This window comes from Leptodactylus fuscus, chromosome 3 (genome assembly GCF_031893055.1).
Source record: "Leptodactylus fuscus isolate aLepFus1 chromosome 3, aLepFus1.hap2, whole genome shotgun sequence".
Taxonomy (NCBI): domain Eukaryota; kingdom Metazoa; phylum Chordata; class Amphibia; order Anura; family Leptodactylidae; genus Leptodactylus; species Leptodactylus fuscus.
Window position 1 is genome coordinate 132,227,223 of NC_134267.1, and position 15,323 is coordinate 132,242,545.

The 15,323-nt window shown below is 39.6% G+C and overlaps 1 protein-coding gene across 8 annotated transcripts in view; it reads right to left on the reverse strand.

Annotated features, from left to right (window-relative positions):
* Nucleotides 1-15,323, reverse strand: part of ADGRB3 (adhesion G protein-coupled receptor B3) — a 690,055-nt gene that overhangs the window by 98,556 nt on the left and 576,176 nt on the right. The window lies entirely within an intron of this gene.

Genomic DNA, 15,323 nt, shown 5'->3' on the forward strand with positions numbered 1-15,323 from the left:
AATGTTGAAAAAAAATTACCAAGAATACTTCTATATGTCAAAAAATGCAAAAGGAACAGATAATTTCTGAATTGTAGAATTAAAAATAAGTACTTAATAAGGATATCAGCCATTCCTTTTTCTAGAACAGTTCATTAATGATTTTGGTCTTAAGGAGACCACACATACTTTTATGGCTAGGCTTTCACTTATGCAATATCCAGGGAAATAATGAGCCATTATGATGGGCTCCATAAGACTCATTTACAGTAAATTACTCCGGGGGATTCATTATTTTATGCTGGTCTTAATGTCACCAGTGCCAGCGCCTCAAGAATTAGATGCTTGCACCAAGGCCAGTATCATTCACAGCATGTTTGTGGCATAAATATTAAGGATATGGTGCTGGCGGCACCCCGCCCACACCCAACCCAAACTCCACCCACTTTCAGAACAGTGGTATGGTTGGTGAAAAAAACACCACATGTAACTATTTTAGTCACAAATGGTTTTAAAGGGATTCAATCATTAAAATGACATTTTTTTCTCATTAACAGGAAGGAATAGTCTTAAGAAAGGCTATTCTTCTCCTACCTTTAGATGTCTTCTCCACGCCGCCGTTCGGTATAAATCCCAGTTTTCTTCTGTTTGCAAATGAGTTCTCACACAGCACTCTCGCAGAAATCTCCAGCGACGCCTCGATCTTCGCCTGGAACGCCTCTGTCAGCGTCTTCTTCCAGCGCTGGGCTTCAAGCTTCAAGGCATGCGCAGTCGGCTTGGGGCTTGGGCAGAACCGACTGCGCATGCCCACAGCTATTTTTTGTGTAGTATGCTCATGTAAGTGTCCACCAAAAAATGGGTGCGGGCATCCATAGGCAGAACCTAGTGCACACGCCTAGAAGTTTGAAGCCCAGCGCCGAAAGAAGATGCTGAGAGAGGCAGCCCAGGCAAAGATAGAATCATCTCTGGAGAGTTCTCTTGCATCATTCGGGACACCCCCAGTGCTGCAAGAGAACTCATTTGCATACAGAAGAAAATCGGGATTTCTACCGAACAGCGGCGTGTAGAAGACATCTAAAGGTAGGAAAATAATAGCCTTTGTTAAGGCTATTCCTACATGTTAGGGAGAAAAAATGTCATTTAAATGATTGAATCCCTTTAAATAGTCACAACCCACCAGATTTGAGACTGTTTTACACCACAGATTTGACATAGGGGATTTAATGAATCCCCAAACTATCTTTTTTTAATGATCTTTTTATTAAAACAGCAGAAGCAATGTAACAGCATACTATATAATTGATAAAATGAGAACAATATAGCAATATATACAGCATCAGTAATTGTAACCAATATAAAAGGAGATATATGGGCAAATAAGGTGTTGTAAAATGTTTGCAAGTAAATGTATCAATAACAGTTTTTATATTTTAATAGGGAAATGTTGTAGTAGAGAAAGAGAGGAAGCAAGAGTTGGATAAAAGAAGTCAAGAGATGTGGAGAAAAAGAAATGACAGGATGGGGAAGAGGATAAATGACACCATCTTACCAAATACTGTAAGCCTTCAGAAAGAATTTACTTTACTACAAAAACTGAAAGAACTACTTTATCAATAGTAAGAAACATGGGAGCAGGGACATAACTACCGGGGTGGCAGCAGTAGCAGCTGCCACAGGGCCCGGGATATCAGGGGGCCCGGCAGCAGCCACTACCACTGCAGATTTTTTTTAATAGGCCGTCACCTGCTGGAGTAACTCCAGCAGGTAACAGGCTCTATTTACTTACTGATCCTGGCTCCTGCTCACGGTCGCCAGCGCTGCCCCTTCTGCGGAGGCGTTTGTGAGACGGGATTGGTAAGTAAGGCCACAGGCCTGCGAACCCCACAAACACTATCATTATGCTTGGGGGGTCTTTTTATCTATGTCTTTTTACAGATAGGGTCACAGTCCAGATACAGTCTCACCTGCACTTTATACAGTAGGATTACAATCTCTAGCTCTCTTCGTACTGGTTATATTTCTAACATTAAAATGTTTAACTTAAAAACTTGGTTTTAAAATCGGTAATTTTGTACCTGTGAAACATTCCCTTTGTGTAATATTAAATGCATTTCTCACCAGCTACACTCTTCCATTAATATGAAATTATAGTACATGTTGATCAAAATCTTTATAATAATAAAGAAAGCTTTCAAAACATCTACATTAAAAATACTTAATCATGAATTTTTGAGAAAGCACAAATGTTGCAGACTATGTCAAATGTATTAAGATAGTCTATATTGAACAAATACGTTTGCACTATATGGCTTGATATGAGATATGCAGCTCTTCAAGCACTTACACCAAAAATGGCGCACATCTTTAAAATATTCAGTGCATGCTTTCTCCTCCACTGTTCAGATTCAGTCTTTAATAGTTATCTGATGCATTTTGCTTAGTAAATCTCCACCACTGTGTATGGACAACTTTATGAACTGCCACCAACAACATGCCACCAATAATGCTTTAATATTATAGTTACTTGGTTACTGGTTTGCAGAATTATTGCACTCGAAGTATTGACTGTAAATAAGTACTTAATTGACTCTGTTTTCACACACCAATAAATGCAAGTACGACTGGGAAGTATATAACGCAAAGATGTACTATTTAAATGACAGCAAGAAGCCTTTTCTGCAGTGCTAGATTTATTTTCTGTAGAATATATCTAGAGAAGTCAGCAACTTGTCACTTTCATCTGACCTGTTTTATTTTTTATTCGGTATTTTCTGCCAGCAAATAAGTTATTAAACCTGATCTTTAAGTTTTATATTATAGCCATGCTTAATCTTGCCTTACTCCAGGTATGTCTTTAGAAAATCATATTGATAGTTTCTACTCTACCAACTGGATCAAGATCTGGATATTGTCAAATTTCCTTTGTTGTACCCAGGGCCAGTTATAGACAAAGTAGGACCCTGGGAAAAATTAAAAGCGGGGGCCCCAAAGTTTTAAATATTACACCTACTACATAGTCATATTGGATGTGCTGAAGTGCCTATCACTGATATTTACTGCAGTGTTCTTAAGGTCTTTATGGCCAGGGCCCCACATTACGAAAAAGCATTTTGGCCATAGCAGAAACACTGCGGCAAAATACACTGTGATTTACAGTACTTGCAAAGTGGAGGGGATTCTGGCTAATCCCATACACACATTGCAGAAACAAAAATCTGCAGCGGAAAAGCTGCATTTATACGTATAATAGGTGCAGAGAGTCCGCAAAGGAAAACTCTGAGATCACAACTAGAAATGCTGCACAAAAATATGCAATTATATCTGTAGGTTCCTGGCTGGACAATAGTTCTGGAATACAAGGAGACTGATGCAGGTGAAGTACATTATATAGGATGTGGCGGTGGGCGCTGCAGTACCACATGACCCTTTGTTACTGGCCATTTTCAGGCAACCAAGGCTTGGCGTTTCACAATGAGATTCAACAAGGCAAATTGTAGAAAGAACGTATAAGTAAACTGCCAACAACTGCCAACATCCCCGTACCTAGTTTTCTGTACAGATTGCAGATACTTCCACATAGGATAAGTGTCTGCTGCGGATATCCCATTGCAGGAAACCAGCAGAGGATTTTCCTGATCTACTCCCCAACAAACAATGCTTAGAATGACCTGCAGCATAAGCGGACATGAGGCTACTGCAGCATAAGCGGACATGATACAGTACAATGCAGCAAATAAACTGCTACAAATCCTCAGTGTCTAACCCTCTGCATGTTCAGGGCTTTTCTATAACCATATCTTGTCATCTGTCCACAGAAATAGCGTGTGTCTGCTCAGTGGTGCCCTATGCCTGAAATCGCCATCAATCACACACACAAGTTCCAATGTTGTTCTGTCTCAGTGGATTGGTGTTCATGTGCAGTTCCATTTCATTCGAAGTCTATGGGACAGATGACAACAGCTGACCTATGACCTCCGCTTCCTCCATCAGTTCCAAACACTTTGTATAGAGTGTCAGTGTGTTCACTGGGAGAACACAAGATGCCTGACCTTATGACATAGCAGCCGTGCACTGATCACTATTTTAGGTTAGAAGTTTTGATCATCAAAAAACCGCTTTAAGGCTGTGGAAACACAGTGCCAGGCTGAGATCACATCATTGCTCTCATTCATCATTGGTGGAAATTATAATGACAGTCTTGTGAACTAAATATGGTAGCGTATCACTGATACCGTGAACAATGCCAAAAGTCCACGCTCTCACCATGTAGCCATTCAATTGGCTTGGAAAGATGAGTCACCCTGAACATTTGTTAGAGAAGCCATGTCTTAAGGACAGGGTCATGCATACCAGAGAAAATGTCTCCATTACCTAGAATGGGGAACAGCAGGGAGTGTCTTGAAGTGTTCACTGAAAATCAGACCAGTCTCCTAAAGACCATCAAAGTTGGGTATATGGTTAGGTGAACAATGTGACACACTCACCCACAGGAGACAGGGAAAGGGGACCAGTGAGGACCCCTGCTCCATGGTGACCCATGCTTTATACATTCAATGTCTACAACTGTCCACTATGTCTTAATCAGGTGGACCACCCAGTAACAAACCTCTACATTGGGAAATGCAGTTCCCCCTTGCTTCTACACCAAGACGAGCAGGTAGTGCCTTAGTCTAGGCAGCTTGGTCACACAAATGAGGCAAACATCTGATGTACCTATTTAAGAAAGGAGGGAGTGATTCATATTGGCAGTGCTTGCAGCTGGTATAACAACTAAGGCAGTATGTAATTCTGAGGAATCTTATATAGCTGAAACATGAAAAAAGACCTGATGTCTGACTGGTGAGGTCATCCTGCAGGGTGTGAAGAAAAGGGGGGAAATTAATAGCACAAAAGCATCTTCATTCCTGGTAGGTAACTGTATGCACAGGTATTTGAGTAAGTGGAAACCTGATTGCAAAGACCAGAGATATTCAAATTTTCCATGATCCTTTAAAGCAGAGGCTCCAAAGATCAGGTTGGAAATCAGAAAGCCCCACATTTCAGATATGAATAGACTGTAATATAGGCTGAAGATACAGAGAAAATGGGCTGCAGCCAGGTCAGGAAGTGCCAAATGACCCAATCAAAGACAATGCCACCATGGGAGAGATATGATGGGACCCAATGGATTAAGCTCAATGCTTTGCTAATGTTAGCTCTGGTCTCTCTTGTTACAACAAATAATGTTTCAACTCTATATTTCTAATATGTGACAAGAGGGCCATTGTCTGTGCCATCCTCTCTGGATTAATCTGTGCATACTACTACATGAAAAAATGGTGCAAATGGGAAACTTAACAACCTCTTATAAAGCTGATGGTTGAGAACCAAACCTGTGTTGTAAGCAAATAAATGTTCAAGTTCCCTTCAGATATCATCCTGGATCCTGAAGTCCTGCAGCAGAGTTGGTGTAAACGTTCCGAATCAGCAGCGTTTAAAGCAGGTCCCATTGCTTTCTATGGGAGCCGGCATACTCGTGCTCCCCATAGAAATGAATGGGAAAAAGCAGCCCATTCAATTCTATGGGGAGCGGACGTTTGCCGGCTCCCATAGAAAGCAATGGGACCTGCTTTAAACGCTGCTGATTCAGAACGTTTACACGTTCCGAATCAGCCAGAGTATCCTCCGTGTGAAGGGGCCTTAATGCCCTGTGGTCAAGGACGATGGAACCAGTGAGAGTAGAAGTGACATCGGTGCATGGTTGATGAGGGTGAGATATGAATATCTGCATCCATGTCCAGGTAAAAATCACTCAAAAGAAAACATAAAACAACACTGAGTGGTCCATAGTGTAGTATTGTTTTTTGACTGTACAGATAAAAAGAAAGACAGGTTCTCACCTGGTTGAGTTGTGAATTTAGCACAATTCTTATGAAGGCACTGGAATCAATTACCGAAGGGTTCCTCTCTGAGTGGGAGTCAGCTGCAAAATCCCTGACACCCTTAGGGTGTAAAAGACCAATGCATAGGACCAGATATGAACTGAATTGAAGTTCCAAATCTTGGGAAATGCACTTCCACCACAAATGGATCTTTAAATCAATTTTATTGGTCAAAACACTATGCGTTTTGGGCTTATACCAGCCCTTTTTCAAGTGTTAGTAGCTGTACAGCCGTGTCAGATGCATCAGGTAGAAATGATGTACAAAGAGATAATCTATTGCTGAATAATAGAGGCAATTTCTCACATTAAGGTTATATGGTCCTCCATACATTCACCAACTGGTGAGAGTGAAGGATTCGTACAATGAAGCAAAGCTGGAAAGCTGAGATGAGATGCCCCCTAGAGATATCCATGTCCAGCTCCAGCGCCTGTGTCCTGAAACATCACCCCTGTGTTATCTCCCGATCAGAAGGTAAAGAAAGGCTGATTGTTACTTAGTGTGCTTTATGAATATATTAGCGTATCGGGAGTTCCAACTATGTGTGTCTGCTCTACTCTCATGCCAAGACCACTGACTAGATTTTATTAACAATTATTACTTGCTGGAGTATGAATAATCCCGATGTACCCAATGTATCTTTCTCCAGTGCACAAATGGATTAAGACCAGTACACAAAGTGCTGGCCTTAACAAATCGACCCCATAAGTATAATTATTATATTATTTTTTTGGTTTTAAGACCATACTAGTAATTTTGTCCTATAAAGCTGTGTTTGTCATCTCTATGAATCCCACCCCAGCTTATATCATGTTGTGACCCTGTGACTGAAGCACCATAATTTGCTTTATCCTCAACAGTCTCCTTCCTGTTCCCTTGTCCCTTGTTGCATTAGCCAATCCTGAAAGCTTATTAAAACATGAGTGCTTATTACAAGACTTAAAGAGCCCATATTTTGCTTTTCACAAGAAGAATTCAACTAGTAGACAGATAAGACGGTTTTTTAAAAAATTAAATGTTATGATCCAAAAACCGAGTACACAGTGATTCTATGAGAGATCTTGCTTGTGTAAAATTACAATTTTTAAAGGGTTAGACACAGGCAGACAAGCAAGTTGACTTTCTCAGAGACCAAGCAGTAGCATCTTGTAATTGCAATATATAATTATTGCTGAGGATATTGCTAGGTATATTGAGGGATTAAGACTAATCAGTGGTTTTGGAATTCTACAGTATTAGATGTATATTGGATTATTGATGTTAAAGCATATAAAGTTCACTAAGTTTACGAATATGAATCAAATAGATAATTGTCAGATGTATAAAAATAATATAAATTGAAGACAAATATAATACAAGGCACATATCATACAATTTTTAACATTTAATTGAACATTTACCTTGGTAAATGTCTTAGAATAAAATCTAAAATGTTCAAATTTAAATATTTGTCTGCATATCGACTTCAAAAACACTAGTTGATCATATTTTTTTTTTTTTTCTTTCTTATGGTAGAGTTGGAAGGGACCTCAAGGGCCATCGGGTCCAACCCACTGCGAGTGCAGGTTTTCCTAAATCATCCCAGCTATATGTTTATCCAGATTCCGCTTGAAGATTTCCATTGATGGAGCGCCCACCACCTCCCGTGGCAGCCTATTCCACTCTCTCACTACCCTCACTGTCAGAAAGTTTTTCCTAATGTCTAATCTGTATCTCTTTCCCTTTAGTTTCATCCCATTGCTTCTTGTACTTCCTTGTGCTAATGAGAATAGGGTCGATCCCTCTGCACTGTGACTACCTTTCAGATATTTGTAGACAGCTATTAAATCTCCCCTCAGCCTTCTCTTCTGCAAACTAAACAATCCCAGTTCTTTTAGCCGCTCCTCATAGGACATGGTTTGCAGACCTTCCACCATTTTGGTTGCTCTTCTCTGGACTTGCTCCAATATATCGATGTCTTTCTTGAATTGAGGCGCCCAGAACTGTACACAGTATTCCAGGTGTGGTCTGACCAGGGAAGAGTACAGCGGAATAATGACCTCTCTTGATCTAGATTCAATGCTTGTCTTAATACATCCCAGAATTTTATTAGCCTTTTTTGCAGCAGCACTGCACTGTTGGCTCATGTTGAATTTGTGATCTACTATTATGCCCAAGTCCTTTTCCCCTATGCTATCACTTAGTTCTACTCCTCCCATACTATATATGTTTTTTACATTTCTGTTACCCAGATGTAGAACTTTGCATTTGTCCCTGTTAAATACCATTTTGTTTGCCTCAGCCCATTGTTCCAGTGTGTCTAAGTCCTTTTGAATACACTCTCTCTCCTCTCTAGTGTTGGCTATTCCTCCTATCTTCGTATCATCTGCAAATTTTATGAGTTCCCCAATAATTCCATCGTCCAGATCATTTATAAAGATATTAAAAAGTACTGGGCCCAGAACAGAGCCCTGCGGCACCCCGCTTTTGACTTTCTTCCAGTTCGATGTGTAGCCATTTAGTATTACTCGTTGTGCCCGATCATTAAGCCAGTTGTGAATCCACCTAACTGATTTTTTGTCAGAGCCATACTTAATCATTTTTTCAATAAGAAGGTTATGTGATATTTTATCAAATGCCTTACTGAAGTCAAGATATACTATGTCCACGGCATTCCCTTGGTCCAACCATTCAGTGATTTTGTTGTAGAAGGAAATCAGGTTAGTCTGACAAGATTTATTGGTCATAAAGCCGTGCTGGCTCTGGTTAATTAATGCCTTCCCATCCAGGTACCGAAGTAAATGTTCCTTGACAATTTGCTCAAAGATTTTTCCTGCTATCGAGGTCAGACTTACCGGCCTGTAATTTCCTGGATCATCCCTTTTCCCCTTTTTGTAGATGGGGACAACATTTGCCCTTTTCCAATCTAAAGGGACCACTCCTGTTTCCCATGACTTACCGAAGATTATAGCAAGGGGTTCTGTTATTTCCTCTGCTATCTCTTTCAGGACTCTAAGGTGTAAATCATCTGGTCCTAGGGACTTGGTTTCCAGTAACTTGGCTAAGTGCTCTCTTACCAGACCTTCGCTTATAGTCAGCTTGGAGTCCTCCTTCCCCTCATCTCCATCACCATTAATGTTGATATTTCCATTAGTTTCTTGGGAGAAGGCGGATACAAAATATGAATTTAGTAGCTCCACCTGCTGTTCCACCATGTTAACTGTTTCTCCTTTGTCATTCTTCAGGACTCCAATGGTCTCCTTCACTTTTCTTTTGCTTTTAACATATCCCCAAAATCCTTTTACCTTACTCTTTGCCTCTTTTGCAAGCTTCAATTCGTGTTCAGCCTTAGCTCCTTTGATGCTTGTCTTGCAGAGTCTGCAGACTGCTGTGTACTCTTCCTTAGGTATAGTTCCCCTCTTCCACTTTTGTATGTTTCCTTTTTCCTTTTTAGCAGGTTATGTAATTTTTTGGTCATCCATCCTGATATTTTTAGGTGCTTCCCATTTTTCTTCCTTCTAGGTATTGTTAGTTCCTGTGCTTTAATGATTTCCCTACGGAAGATTTTCCACCCTTCATGTGCATTTTTGTGCTTAAGAATTTTGCACCATGGAATTCTGCTAACCCTTGCCTTCAGGCTCTTGAAGTCTGCCCTGCTAAAGTCGAGCATTGAAGTCTGTGTCTTCTCAGGTCTTCTTCTTCTTGCAACCCCAAACTCAAGTATAGCATGATCGCTGAATCCCAGTGTCTCTGCTACCCGTAGTCCCTTAACCATGTGCTCTTTGTTGGTTAGGACTAGGTCCAAAATGGATGTTCCTCTCGTGTTTTCTTCTACTAGCTGGGCAATGAAGTTGTCTGCTAGAGAGGATAAAAATTTGATGGAGCCTTTACTCTTGGCTGTGTGGGTTTCCCAATGAATGTCAGGGTAATTGAAGTCTCCCATGATCACTATTTCATGTTTCTTTGAGAGCGTGGTCATTTGCTGTGAAAAAATCTCATCCATGTCTTCTGTCTGTCCTGGTGGTCTGTAATAAACGCCTAGTATGATGTCCTTATCATTGTTTTTCCCTTGAATTACTACCCAAATAATTTCCAGTAGATTATCATTCTGTAAAACTGTAATTTCTGTGGAGATGTGTTCTTTTTTAACATACAATGCAACTCCACCCCCTCTTTTATTAGTTCTATTCTTTTTGAATAAGTTGTATCCTTCCATCTGTATGTTCCAATCATGCATGTCGTTCCACCAGGTTTCTGTGATGCCGATAACGTCATAGTTTTCCTTGTGTATCATCAGCTCTAGTTCTCCTTGTTTGTTTCCCATACTTTGTGCGTTTGTGTAAAAACATTTCAGATTGTGCCCAGTTGTATCCTTTTTCGTAATTTCCTTCTGAGTATCCTGTCTTGGGTCCTCTTTACCACATCTAGTAACCTTGTTTAGTATGTCTTTTAGCTGCATGTTCTTGTCTTTCTTTTTTCTTCCCATCCCCTCTTCTTCTAGTTTAAAGCCCTTCTGATGAGTGTGGCAAGTCTTCTGGCAAATATGTTTTTCCCAGGTTTTGTGAGATGTATCCCGTCTCTAGCAAGGAGTCCATCGTAGAGGTAATTCACGCCATGGTCCAAAAATCCAAATCCTTGCTCTCGGCACCACCGTCGAAGCCAGGTGTTTACCTCTAGTATTCTATTCCATCTCCTGATGCCATGACCATCAACTGGGAGGATTGATGAGAATACTACCTGCGCATCCAGTTCCTTCACTGTCTTCCCCAAATTTTCAAAGTCTTTATAGATAGTTGGTAAATCATTTTTTGCCGTGTCGTTTGTACCCACATGTATCAGTAGGAATGGGTAGTCATCCTTGGAGCTGAGGAGGCTTGGTATCCTATCGGCCACATCCTTGATTTTTGCTCCTGGGAGGCAGCATACTTCTCGTGCGGTTAAGTCTGGCCTGCAGACAGCTGCCTCTGTGCCTCTTAGCAGTGAGTCACCCATAACCACTACTCTTCTTTTCTTCCATGCAACACCATTTCTTGTTGCTCCTGATTGTCTCTGGGTGACTTTTGTTTCTTCTTTTGCTGATAGGTTATTTTTATCATTTTCATCCGCCTGCATGAGAGTTTCATATCGGTTACTTAGCTGTGTGAGTGGTGATGGCCTTGTGATCCATTTGCATCTCTTGGTCACATGTGTCCAGTTTTCTGCCTCTGTAGGTTCTCTCAAGTATTCTTCCCTTACTGTATTCGGCGGACTTGCATCAGTCTCTGCAACTGTAGGCTCTCTAGCACTTTCATCCCCTACTGTGTTCTGGAGGCTTGCTTCAGCTTCATCAATGAAGACCTCACTTTCTTTGATGCTTCTCAATGTCACTATTCTTTCTTCCAACCTCTGCACTTTTTCTTCTAAAAGGGCCACTAGTTTACATTTCATACAGGTGAAGTTGGCTTTATGGTCCGGCAGATCTGTAAACATATAGCAAGTGTTGCAGCTCACCATGTGGGTTTTCTCCTCTTCCATGTTGCTCATTAAATTTGGATGAAATTTATGTGGATCTTGTTTGTATTCTATCTATAATGGAAGTATCTGGGGATGTTTGCTAGTATATAACAAATAGTATGATTCTGTAACTACATCACAGATGCGCAGCCTCCATAAAATTTTTGGAATTCCCAGTTATCTTTCAATTAACACATTGCTCAGAGACATTGGAAGCAAACAAGTTAAAATCCATTGAGGAAGGAACACTCAGTAATTGGAATATATCACAAAATGTTTCAGTGCTTGTGTTAAGATTTTTATCTGTAATTTCTAATAGCTTGTCAGCCTGTGAATGTTATCAGATCACTTCCAGAAAAAGCGGGAATATTCATTTAAAATGTCAGTTCCCTGAGAAACAAAGCAAGCTTAGCTTGCGCTGTCAGTAAGTTGCATGATTCTTTCACCTATGGGAATGAGTGGATTGAAGTGTTTTGACACAAAAAACTAGACTAGCATTCATAATTGGATACAAATACCTTAAACCTAGTACTTTTGGACTGAACTTCATGAATAGCAATAGAAATGACAAAGCTAAAGTAGGTTGTCAAAATATAATACTAATCATGTTAAAGTGATTTGCCTATGTAGACCCTTTATTCTTTATGTTAGTGTACAGGTTGTTTGTGCAATGACAGACACATGTCCTTGAATCATTATTATCACCGCTGTATTGTCATGTCAGTTCTTGCATTATTATGTTGAGTTGACCTTGATACATTTTTTTTTCTTGCAAACTGTATAAAGTATCTAAACACACATATACAGTACTCTGTAAAAGTTTTAGGCAAATGTGGTAGAAATGCCGCAAAGTAAGAATGACTTAATAAGTAGAAGTGCTCACCTTTTGAAGAAGTCCTGGAAGTAATAATGTGGCCCCCACAGAAATAGCAGGTCTTTCTGAGATTATATGAAGAGACAGAAGGAGCTAGGCAAGCCTACATCCACAGAATATTAGTGCTTAGTTTTCAAAGACAGCCGAGTTTTGAATGCAAAATACTATATTAATATCCTCCTATCTCTCATCCAACACACTTTTTGACTACAATCTGGCTTTTGACCCCATCACTACACTGAAACCACTATAACCAAAGTCACAAATGACCTACTAAATTCCAAAGCCAAACACCTCTACTCTGTTCTCTTCCTTCTAGATCTCTCCTCCAACTTCAATATAGTTGATTATGTTGTCTTCTCACAAACTCTCTCATGCCTTGGCATAAGAGACTTGGTCCTCTCCCAGATCTCCTCATACCTTACCAACTGTAATTTTAACATCTCCCACTCACACACTAACTCCTCAATGCAAAGAACATAGTGGAAAGCGGAGAGCCTTGCTTTGTGCCCATTTCAGGTTCAATATTAGGAAAAGTACATTCCATTTACTCTAACAGAGGCTGAAGGTACTGATTACAAGGGCTGCAGCCAGGTCACCTAGCCCTCTCTTCGTAGTTGCCATTCAAGGCTCTGTCTTGGAACCCCCTATCATTCTTCATTTATACCCTCAGCCTAGGGTGTCATGGTTTTCAATACCACTGTTATGGTTAAGCTTTCCACAATCTATTCACTCCATATATTGCTGACCTAAGCTCTTGCAACCTCCTTCGTTCTGCTGCTATCTGCTCTTTATATAACCGCCTCGAAGAATTCTCCCATGCATCTATATCCTGAAACTCACTACCGCTATACATAAGACTGCCCCCCCCCCCCCAATCACAACCTTCAACCCTAAGACTCATCTCTTTAGGAAAGCCTATAGCTTTCCATAGCCGCCCTCCACTACAATGCCACCTGAACAGCATTTTTGGTGACTTTAGCTTTCATTTTTTTTCTTCATTTTTTTTTTGTCATCGTCTTTACCTGCTTGATAAACCATGTTGTAATTAACATGTGGTCGCTACATAATACTTTTGTATTTCTAGAAAATCAATGACTAAAGACTCAAAGTATTTAATATCCAATATAATTATAATGTAATGTTTATACTATTTTATTTCATTTAATTCCCTATAAATATTTCTAAGTACCACAGCTTCAAGTAACAACAGTTTCTTTACCAATAAAACCCCAATGTGAAATGACATTGATTCACCACTTCATGTGGAATATTATAAAATAACAAATACCTTCCAGATAATTAAAATAGGAGAAGGTGCGTTCTTCCCCTCTGCATATTAACCTTTCCTTTGGGTTGATTGATAATCCAGTTAAATTAAATAACAGAATCACAACGAAACCATTTTCCAGCCTATTAAATCCAAATGCCTGGCAGCTATTTCTGAACTCACTGTACCTTTTGTTAGTACCTGCCAGCAGTTCAGACCATTAATAGCTATTACTGTATCAATTAATAGCTACAACTGTGTGCCTTTTAATGTCTCAGAACTTTAGGTAAAGTTAATTCAAAAGTTAAGGTCTCTCTAATAGAAGTACATTAGGGAATACGCTTTTGATTTATCTATGTGAGATCTGCAATAGGTTATAGAAATAAGATCTTAATTTATGTACATTAAATCTGTAATACATTATGTATCAATTACTACTGGAGAAATAGCTAAAAGAGGCACAAAAATAATTGTAACACTAGTGCCCTGGTGTCTGAAAAGGGACAAAAGCCCCTCTACTGCATAAGATGAAATACAACAGTATGATAAATGGCACAAGATAGGTTTGTGTATTGTTTTATTGTTTGTAATCAAAACTTCAAGATATACCTTTTTAAGGAACACAAGCCCAAAACCATAAAAAAAATATTATTTATTGCCCAGTTACCCTCTTGAGTTATATATACTTCAATGTTACTTGACAATGTAGAATTTTACTGGTACAAGAGTGTTGCTGTCTTCTGTTCCTAAAATTGGATAGCAAAGGAAACTTACTACACATGTAAGATAAAAAATGGCTAAACCCAACAATTTTGTTGGCTACAGAAGACCGTACGAGCTATCCTGCATAAATTTAACATACTCAATCTTTCTCCCAAAGTTTTTCTCAATGCAGTACTATTTAAAGGGGTTCTCCCATCTCAGCTTTTCAGCCAGCCTGTATGCAGTGCCTGCTTCTCACTTCCTGTATTTCTCACTTCCTGTATTTCTCTCCCTCCCCCTGCCTACTGCTGAACGGGACACACAACACTTCTGCAGATCAGATAATATGCATAACTTGTACAGAACAGGCTCAGTGTTATCTGTGTGTTTACATCCAAAGATAACAGACCGGGCTTTATCAGCAAACTGCAATTAGCTGAACGATTGCCTTGTTGGCAAGAGAAGTGAATAAGTGACGTCACTTGTCCTATAGGTCTGTGGTTATAGCAACGCTGTGTAAACAATAGGAGGAATAAATTCACATACCAGGCAAACAAAGCAGAATTTCTAAAGCAAAAGGCTTCAATTTACATAAGCTACCAGTATAGATAGGATCCTTGAGATGGGACAACCCCCTTTAATCACACAGTATCCCTGAGATATTCCATACACATACTCAAGTATACAGTATATAGTATAGACTCTATTTATTCTTCTAGGCTCTGACATAGTAGCTGTGTATTAACAAACCAAGCATTTTCCAATTATTCTTGTTCATTTCTGGTTAATATAGTTGGTGGGTAATGAGGACTGATTTTATTTCATCTTCCAAATCTTTACACTAGAGGTCTGGCTAGAAATTGAATTCACTTGTAGTATATTGCTCTCTCTTCCGAGGCTTTATATTATATACACATTAATGGTTTTACAATACAGAAATCGAACTGGCACTGCTTGATATCAAACTCTAATTTCAATTCCACTGCTAATGATAGTTAAAATGTATTTTAGCTGATCACTTTAATGCAAGCTGAAAAAGTGTATTTACCATAATTGTGCAAGCGGTACATTACCCTGCACTGTAGGCCAGCGAGCATGTCATTAC